Raw genomic sequence first — 10,397 nt, 5'->3', positions numbered from 1 at the left:
CTGTTGGCAATTTTTTTCATAAAAGTGTTTAGCTCTTTATCATATAGTCTCTGTAAGTATGTGTGTGTATTTTTTAATTCTAAGAATATGTAAAGATGGATATGTAGAGATACTTTCTGAAATATTTGTAACATGCAATTATAATGATAATTATTTTCATATAAATTATTTCATAGAAACACATCACACTGATAGAATCATGCTGAGGTCCTACCTCCTCATCAAAGAACTGATCTGTAATTAAAATGTACATTCCATCATGAAGTGTTCATACCTCAGAAGATATTGTACAGAATAGTAACATAGTGGATAAATAAAATATAATTTAAAATATGTAAGTATTAATATTTTTATTCCAATATTGAAAAAATTTTATTCAATTTGCCTCTCTCCCTGCCTCCCTCCCGATGTGTATAGAGTATTCAGGGTGTGGTATATGATGTTTGCATGAGTGTGTTTGCAAAAGTGCATCAGAGTGCTGATGCCAGAGAGCTATTTAGGTGCCCTTCTCTATTATTCATCTACATATTTCCTTGAGACAGAATCATCCCAACCAGGCTGTCATTTTCAGTCAGTGCCTCCTGGCAATTCTCTGGTCTCTGCTCCTCCCTTGAACTGGGATTACAGACATGAAAGGCCATGCCCAGTTTTTTTTATGTGGGTTCTGGGAGCTCAGTTCCTGGCTTTAGTAGCAAGGGCTCCTAACCAATGGATTCATCTCAGGCATCATTGTTCTCCCTCTCTGTGAAGGACAGGTACTATTGTCCTTCTTTATGTTTTGCTTTTGACCATAATTCATCACAGCTCCTCTTCCTTTGCTCATGTCAAAAATCAGCAAACTCCATGTGGAGTGAGGACTTGACCCTGCAACTTTTTATATATATAGTCACAGAATAAACATTCACATTGCAAGAAATGGCATTGGGCATAGCAAATAAATATTCAACCAATACAAGATTTAAACTAGGCAAACAAACATTAAACTCTGTGGCTCCAAGACCAACAATTCTAGTCAGTGACAAATCTCAAAGTCTAATAACTCTAACCAGCAAAAAGTCTGTGGAGTTCCAATTTCACCCCTCCAACTAGGCTACTCATAATCCTGGAAAACTTCATCCAGGGACAGCAGCTTTCCTTAGCAGCCATCTCATGATCCAGGCATCTCCACTGGGTCTCCACTGCAACCCATGGTCCATCCTCATGGCTCTGTCAGGTCTCCATGCAGGCACCCAACAAACCTGCTTCACATTGCCCATGGACATTTCCAAAACACAAGACCATGTGGTAAACTCAATGACCCTCTCTTTCCTGCATTTCAATACTCTGTAATACCAGGTGGTATGCCAATTTGTTAATTGGGGTAGGGGGTGTGAAGCAGACTTTGAAGAATAGAATACTCCTTGAGCATTCAGGCCCCTTAAAAAGAGTCTAAGTACTTCCTGTTTCCCCAATGCAAGTCAGCTGGCCCAGCCTCAAAGGTAGTAATCTCTCATACAATTGCAGCTGACTGGGTAGAAGTTTCAGCCCAAAGATTTCATTTCTGTGCCCTACCTCTCTGCTCACATCAGTCCATTTCTACACAAAGCAACCCAGCACAAGTTTTCAGGACATAGACATAGCTACCAGCCTCTCACACAAACTGCTTCTAGCCCAGTCAAGGCAAAGCTCTTTCTCACCCTCACAAGCCAAACATCACAGCCCATATTTCTTACTGCAGTCAAGTATTTTAACTCTGACAAGAATGGTCCATCTAGCTGTACTTACAGCACTACAAGGCATCTCTTAACCCAAGGCTTCAAATCCTTCCACATTCCTCTTGATAATCAGCTCCAAAAGGTCAAAGCTATGCAGTCTTGTTTCAAACAACAATGACCCCACTCTCAGAATGAACTTTACTATTACAGTCAGGTTTGCATTGCTGGCAGCAAACACCTGATCAAGAGCAGTTTGTAAGAATAAAGGTTTATTTTGGTTTATAGGCTTGAGGGGAATCTCCGTGATAGCAGGGGGAAATGATGGCATGAGCAGAGGATGGACATCACATCCTCACCAAGATCAGATGGACAACAGCAATAGGAGATGTGCCAAACACTGGCAAGGGGAAACTGGCTATAACACCCATAAGCCCACACCCAACAATACACTGCCTCCAGGAGGTATTAGTTCTCAAATTGCTATCCCCTGGGAACATAGCATTCAGAACACTTAATGTGGGGCATACCTGAATCAAACCACCACCCAGCTTGTGGTTTATTTCAAGCTTTCAGTTTGTTGAAGTTTCATCTTGTTGGAGAAAAGTATAGCAGAGCAAATAACCAGACATCTTCATATATTAGTAGCAGGAAAAAAAAAAAATAACAGTCTGAGCCGGGCATGGTGGCACATGCCTTTAATCCCAGCACTTGGGAGGCAGAGGTAGGAGGATCACTGTGAGTTCGAGGCCACTCTGAGACTCCATAGTGAATTTCAGGTCATCCTGCGCCAGAGTGAGACCCTACCTCAAAAAACAAACAACAACAACAACAAAAAAATAGCAGTCTATGCAAGCCATCTCCAGACACCCAGTGGTCCATACTCATCAAGCCCAAGGTTTGCCTCCAACAACACACCTCTTGCAGCAATGTTCCATCTCCCAGGTAAGTAGAAGACTGAATCACAAACACTTGAATCTGTGGGGGAAACTTTACATTCAAACCACCACACTTCTCTATTAGACTTACCATACAGTTTCTTAAGCACATAAACGCTCATGTTTGTAGCTCATCCCTAGTGCCTCTTTTAGAAAGTGGTTCAAAACCCGGTGTGGTGGTGCACGCCTTTAATCCCAGCACTCAGGAGGCAGAAGTAGGAGGATCACCTTGACTTTGAGGCCACTTTGAGACTCCATAGTGAATTCCAGGTCAGCCTGAGCTACAGTGAGACCCTACCTCAAAAAAAAAAAAAAAATAGAAACTGGTTCTACGCTTTAATAGATGTTGCTAGTTAGCTTTTTGTTGCTGGCAGAAAGTACCTAACCAAAAGCAGTTTATGGGAGGAAATGTTTATTCTGGCCTACAGACTCAAGTGGAAGCTCCATTATGGCAGGGGAAAACATGGCATGAGTAAAGACTGGACACCACCTCCTGGCCAGCATCAGATGGACAACAGCAGCAGGATACTGTGTCAAACACTGGCAAAGTGAAGCTGACTATGACACTCACAAACCTGCCACCCACCACACAGCTCCAACAAGGTTACAGGTCTAAAATCGCCATCAGCTGGTGATCAAGCAATCAGAACATGTAAGTTTATGAGGGACAAGCAAATCAGACCAACATATTCTGTCCCTGGACCTCATAAACTGATAACCATACATGATTAAAAATGCAATGCATTCAGCCAAACTTTAAGAATCCCCATAGTTTTTATCAATCCCAATGTTCTACAAACATTCTCATAGTCCAAGATCTTTTAACTGAGCCACAATACCAAAAGATAGAAAGAGAGAAACAAACAAACAAACAAAGACTATAATGGCACAGAGTAAGTATTCACACTATAAAAGATAACATTGTTCATAACACAGAAATATTAAACGAAAACAGGGTAAACATCATACTCTGTAGTTCTAAGTCCAGTAACTCTAATGAGTGTCAAGTCTCCAAGTGTAGTAATTCTAATCAGTGACGAGTCTCTGGAGTTCCAATTCTATCTCTCCAGTTAGGCTACTCAGTCCAGGAAAACTTCACCCAGTACCAGTAGGTCTCCTTAGTCTTGATATCTCCATCAGGTCTCCAGTACAACCCATGGTTCATCTTCTTGGCTCCATTGAATTTCCATGCAGGTAATCCAACAAGCCTGTTTCATGTTGCCCATAGATATCTCAAAAAAAAAAAAAAAAAAAAACTCTATTGCAAATTCAGTGATCCTCTTTTTTTTTTTTTTTTGTTATACTCCATAGTACCAGTTATGCCACCAACTTTTTAATCTAGGAGGGAAGAAGGCAGATTTTTAAGAACAGTACACTTCTTCAGCATGCAGGCCCCTTCAAGATTCTATATTCTTCCTTTCATTGCTATGCAGATTAGGTGGCGTAATTTCAATGGTTGTAATCTCAAAAACAATTGCAGCTGAACCAAGCTGTTGTCTTTAGCATGAAACATTCACTCTGTCTGTGTCACATCCTTTTGTTGCCATCAGTATATTTTTACACAACACAGCCCTGCACAAGTTCTCAAGATACAGGAAGGCAGAATGCAGCAAGCCTCTCACAGAAACTGATTCTAGATCAGTCCCAAGAAAGCTTTATCTCTACCCTCATAAACCAAACCTCATAGTCCATAGTTCTGACTGCATTCAGGTCTTTCAATTCCAACCAGAATAGTCCAAGAAAACTATACATATTATATGCAAATATACATATAATACAGAGTTTCATGGTGTCTCTTAGACCAAGGTTTCAAATCCTTCCACATTTCTCTTGCAAATCAGCTTAAAAAGACAAAAGCCACACAGTAAGGTTTCTAGCAGTAACAAACCCACTTCTTGGTACCAATTTCACTATTGCTGTTTGCTTCAGTTGCTGGCAGAAAAATACCCAACCAAAAGCAGTTTATGGGAGGAAAGAATTCATTTTGGCTTACTGACTCAAGGGGGAGCTCCATGATGGCAGAGGAAAACATGGCATGAGCAGAGACTGGACATCACCTCCTGGCCAGCATTAGGTGGACAACAGCAGCAGGAAACTGTGAAAATTGGTAAGGGGAAGCTGACCATAATACCCATAAACCTGCCTCCTGCAACACAACTCCAACAAGGTTCCAATTACAAATTGCCATCAACTGGGGATCAAATATTCACAACACATAAGCTTATGGGGGACACCAGAATCAAATCACTATAGTACTCTCCTCATTGATTATTTCATCAGTGTTACAATCCTGAGGTTTGTGCTCTTCTTAGAGCCCAATTTTACTCTGAAGCACTTTTCTCAGACCTGTCTGAAGTTTTCAAAATGTGATTAGACATTTACATCAGTAGTTTATACATCCTTTGAATTTATTCTTCTTACCTATGAAATAAGTGCTGTGACTTAGTTTGTGTGGATAATTATCATAGATGGTGGATGAGGTCATTTTCTTGGGTATGTCAGTATTACATTGGTTCTTACCAATGTCAGAGACAAGCTATTATGAAGTCTTTTGTCACTACTCTTACTTTTCTTTCTGACTGACAGACTTCACTAGTAGAATAGACAATCAAGCTGCATCCAGATCAGTAGTAAAATCAGGATAGCAAGTTTATCTCCTTATCTTCTGAGTCTGAAGATGCTTTCCTTTCTATTGTGAGACATCTATTTTAAGATAAAATTCTTCAATTGTTGGTGGACACTAGATTGGCATTATTTTTCAGTAAGTGGAAAAGAGTAGAAGATGGACTGCTTGTTTCCAACTGTTGTTGGATTTGCTTGATTTATTATATCTGGAAGATGAGAAAATGTTCTTATACTTTTCTTATATTTTTATTATTTGTCCAGGAAGCATGTATAATTATTTGCCTATTGTGAAACTCAGTTCTAACATCTTTTTGCCTTGCTTGAAATTCAAAGACAGGTTTTTATCTTATTTTATATATGAATCTAAGTATATCAAAATACTAATGATATCTAATTCCTAAAGAAAATGAGATTTTCTAAAACACTTACTCTTTTCTTTAAATGCAGTGACAGAACTTTATAAAGGAGAGCTCAGCAACCTTGAGTCATCTTCTTTCAGAAAAAAGAATTCTTCAGTATTATCTGTAGCCATGGTAAGAGAATATTATTATTGTTATTATTACATGGTAGCATTCCAGAGATTTTAGGTACCACTTGGAATTTTTCTTTAGCATCACCCATAACAACCCCATACACACTTCCAATAGACATTCCATGCCCTTGCCATGCATACACCTGTAGTCCTAGCATTTGGGAGGCTAAAGCAGGACACTCAAGAGTTCCAGACCAGCTTGCATTTCATAGGGAGACCTTGCCTCAAATGAGTTAAATATAAAGATTAAAAAATAAAGTCTGATTTAGGCATTCAAGTATTCCAAAGAATCAGTCCTGCCATGTGGTTTCTCCTACAGTTAAGAAGTGGTTTATCAGGGTCAGGGATATGGCTCAGTGGGTGAAGTGCTGGCTGCACAAGCATGAGAAACCAAGTTCATATTCCCCAGAGGCCATGTAAAAGCCAGGCATGGCAGCACACGTCTATAATCCAAGTACTAGGGAAGTAGAGACAAAAGAATTCCTGTGGCTTTCTAGATAGCTGGCACAGTGAAATCGGGGAGCTGCAAATTCAGTGCAAGGTCATGTTTCACATAATAAGGGTGAATAGTAGGCTGAGGGAAGTAATTGGCATTGACCTCTGGCCTCCATATGAATGTGCACACACGTATACATGCACCCCTCTGTGGACCCACACAAATACAAACACACATATACACATGTACAAGAAAATAAGTAGCTCATTCCCTAGCTCCAGTAGCTGACAATAAGAGTATAGGTGAGCATTTTCATATCAGCTGTAATGAAAGTTCTAGTGCCTTAGACCCTTGAATAAGTCTTAGTAGCCCTTTGCTAACTTTGATGGTTAATCTCGGTGGCAACTTGAACAGATTTAAAATATCCTAGGAGACAGACCTCTGTGTCTGTGAGGGTACTTCCAGAGACATTTAACAGATGAAAGAAGGCCCATCATGAATGTTGGTGGTAATACTCCATGGGCTTGGTCAACAGACTCAATAAATAGGGGGAAACAAGCAGATTGTCAGCATTCGTCTCTCTCCATTTCCTGATGGCAGAGGTAATGTGACCAGCTGCCTCATGCTCCTGCTGTCATAGCTAGAGCTGTCTCATGTCCTGCTTTCCCAGCTATGATAGACTGTACCCTCACATGATAAGCCAAAACAAACCTTTCTTTCCTTTACACTGTAATATGAAAACTAACTTATACACTCAATATTTTTTTTCCTTGCAACCATCTTTTAATGCCCAGACTATACCATGGATATTAAACTAACTCCAGAGATTTTTCCGAGACCCACAGTCCATTTTCTTACCTCTCTTTCATGTGCCCTCAGATGATTACTGCTGCTTCCACAGAGAACAATCAGGTTGGATATTCAGTGGAAAAGATTTCAAAAATCCTAGAAAGAAATGAATACCTGATTTCAGTTAGTAGCAGTGAAGATTAAAAGTTTGCATTTGTCAAATATTTTGAAATTACAATAAAAATAAGTATTAACTATTGGGAGTGATGAAAACAGAAGAAACAGATAAGCAGAAATGGGAATCAGACTGCTCTTCCAATTACTCATTAATTGCAGTAGCTTGAAATGGAAACATGAAAGAGAAAAGAGGGCTAGGGAGATGGCTCTGTGGTTAAAGATACTTCTTTGCAGAGTCTGATGGCCCAGCTTCAATTCACTAGAACAATCATAAAGCTAGAAGCATGTGGCATGCATCTAGAGTCCATTTGTAGTGGCAGGCAGCCCTGTCATGCCCATTCTCTCTCTCTTATTTTATCCATCACTCCTTCTGCTTCTCCCTCTTCTTGGTCCCAAATAAATATTTATTAAAGGAAAGAAAGATAATAAAGAGATTATGAACCCATCAAAATTGCTAAGGGGCTGCGGAGATGGCTCAGTGGGTAAGATCACCTGTTGAGCAAGTATGAGGACCTGAATTCAACCCTCAGAACCCAGTGAAAAGCTAGGTATGGATACATGCACCTATAATCCCAGGCTCAGTGAGAGACTCATCTCAAGGAAGTGTGATAGAAGGGGACACCTGACAGTCTACTCAGGCCACTGTATATGTGTGCACAGGGCACATGCATCTGTGCATGTGGTATGCACAACAGAGAGAGACAGAGAGAGAGCTAATGAAAATCAAGTGAATTTTCTTAAACCCAATGGAGTCAGCCTCATCATTGACCATCTCATTAGCGCTTCATAATAGTCCTCCCCAGTTTGTGTGTGTAGAAATACACTGCACAGTAAGTATTACCAGCCTCCCCGGTCTCCAGACAGTCTGCAGCTGCTTCCTTTTTAATAATAATAATGCTAGATAAGTGCACTTTCACAAAGATTATAGCATATTATCCTCACAGTAATATCCCCAGGGAAGATATTATCTTCATCACGCATATGGAAACAAGCTCACAGAGCTTAGCTGTCTGTGCGACCGCAAGTGGAAAAGAAGAACCCGCAAGTGCATCCCTGTCTTTTCACTTCGTGGCCTGCCTGTCTCTGAGGCTGAAGAGAAGAGCTGAGGTAGACATCAATTGCATCCAAAGTATAAGAAAAATATAAAGCAGAATAAGGTCAACTTTTATTCCCTAAATTATGATTATCTCAAAATTGTGATCATTATAAACCGGTTTGAGCTTACAGCAGCACAGAATGCTATTAAGATGCTCATCAATCCCTTTTTCAAAGTAGCTATATTCCACATAGCTTCCCTCACACATGCCAGATCTTCAGTTTGGGGTTGGACCCCATTGGACAGTTTCACAGCAAGGCAACTTTTTCTATGCTGCTGCTTAGATTAGTATTTTTCTCTGGGATCCGTGCTTCAGAACAGTGCTGTCTTGAGAGCATGCCCAGTTTCTTTGTTTCACAGAGGAGACCTGCAAAAGAACTTGGATTTTAATTTGAAGAATAAATGAATACCCTTAAGAAAGAATGAGTGAATGTGTTCCCCTTGGCCCCTTTCATTGCTGCAAGCATCACGAAACACAGAGTTCAGTGGTGGGATTCAAGGTTAGAGTCAGAGGAACACACAGACCTAGGTAAGCCTTACAAAATCAACAAGGAGAATGCAGTTTATGAGTTACACTAGTTGCAGAATGAACAGCATATTGTATGTGCTGTGTTAGAGGTATGTTATGAATAACAAAAGCCCTGGAGCATTTACATATTTGTTTTCAGCAATGCTGGCAGTTGGATTTCACCATTCTGTGCCTCTTCGCCAGAATTACTAAACACTGGCACATATGGCATCTGAAGTACCATATGCCATGGAGAATGTCAGCTGATGCCTATACTTCTATATTATATTTTTATTTCAGATTCTTGCAGTTGAACAAAGAATAGTAGGGGAAAAAAACAAAATATTGGACAAGCAGTAAACAGTAAAGTGAAAAAATGCCTTCAGAGAAAGCAAATAAAGAAAATGAATCTACCATGAATTAACATGGCTGTATGGTAATGAGTCAGATATGAGAAGTAATTGTTTTGCATGAACAGATTTACGTACCCTTTCATTCCATTGTTTTGGAGCTAAGAGCTGAAACACAAAGATTGAGGAGGAACATATTTCTCCTACCTTATTCTTTCTGACACTTTTTGCTAAAATCAAATCTCCATTGTTTAACATTAATTAGCAAGAAGGACACAGTCAGCAACATCTGAAATTCATATTACAACAGAAAAATTCACATATCAGAATTACTTTTGAAATTTTTGTTCAGGTATTTAACAGCTATTTTCAGTAAAATCTTGGGGAGTTGTTTTGTTTTATGTGCAAAACGTCTCTGAAAGTAAAGTCAACATGAGTGAATTATTGGCTTTATCAAAACAAGAAAACAAACCCAAGCCAATATTTTACCAATAAGAAAAATATCAAAATATCTAGGTAGGTTTGGTATGCAACAGCCCTCCCTCCTGAGATGACTTGATGAATATATTAATTTTAGGGGAAAATCTTCATATTCCCAATTTGCCAAGTGCAGTTTACTCTTTTTACTAGTGTTGGAAACTGGACACAAACTGCTTACCCTGGATTTGCATGGTGGCCTAAAATAAAAAGTAACCTAAAATTGTGGAAACCAATAAAATGTTAGGATAGTTGACCCAGTAGTTGAATAAGAAAATCTAATGGAGTAGAAGTGAGAAAAAAATGCTCATGTAAAGCAAATATATTGTGATATTTCATATTAAAATTGTCTAACAAAACGCCAGGCATGGTGGCACATGCCTTTAATCCCAGCACTCGGGAGGTAGAGGTAGGAGGATCTCTGTGAGTTCAAGGCCACCCTGAGACTATGTAGTAAATTCCAGGACAGCCTGAGCCAGAGTGAGACACTACCTTGAAAAGCCAAAAAAAAAAAAAACAAAAAACTGTCTAACAAAGTTATTTGTTTTAAGGTATACTTGTATAATTCTTTATATCTTAAATGTACCTTCACATTCTTTTTCACATAGGAACAATTCCACAAATTAGATTTTAGTGTTTTCCTGTTTCACCGATGGGAAAAACAGTTCAGAAAGGTTTCCCTCTTGCCCTTCTATCTGAACTCTTTATTAGAATAGCATTCCATTGTAGATTAATCTCAGCACAAATTGGAAGGAAACCAACACTTGACATGGTGCAA

General features: G+C 39.4%; 1 long non-coding RNA gene across 1 annotated transcript in view; it reads right to left on the bottom strand.

Annotated features, from left to right (window-relative positions):
• Positions 1-3,452: 3,452 nt before the first annotated feature.
• Positions 3,453-10,397, bottom strand: part of LOC123458759 — a 33,145-nt gene continuing 26,200 nt past the window's right edge. The window contains exons 2-3 of the long non-coding RNA XR_006635776.1: positions 7,081-7,167; positions 3,453-3,861 (exon numbers count right to left, since the gene is read on the bottom strand). This is a non-coding gene — a long non-coding RNA (uncharacterized LOC123458759). The remainder of the gene's footprint in view (positions 3,862-7,080; positions 7,168-10,397) is intronic.

Source organism: Jaculus jaculus, chromosome 2 (genome assembly GCF_020740685.1).
Source record: "Jaculus jaculus isolate mJacJac1 chromosome 2, mJacJac1.mat.Y.cur, whole genome shotgun sequence".
Classification (NCBI taxonomy): Eukaryota; Metazoa; Chordata; class Mammalia; order Rodentia; family Dipodidae; genus Jaculus; species Jaculus jaculus.
Note: the sequence above shows the minus strand (reverse complement) of the source record. Positions and strands in the feature narration are given on the sequence as shown.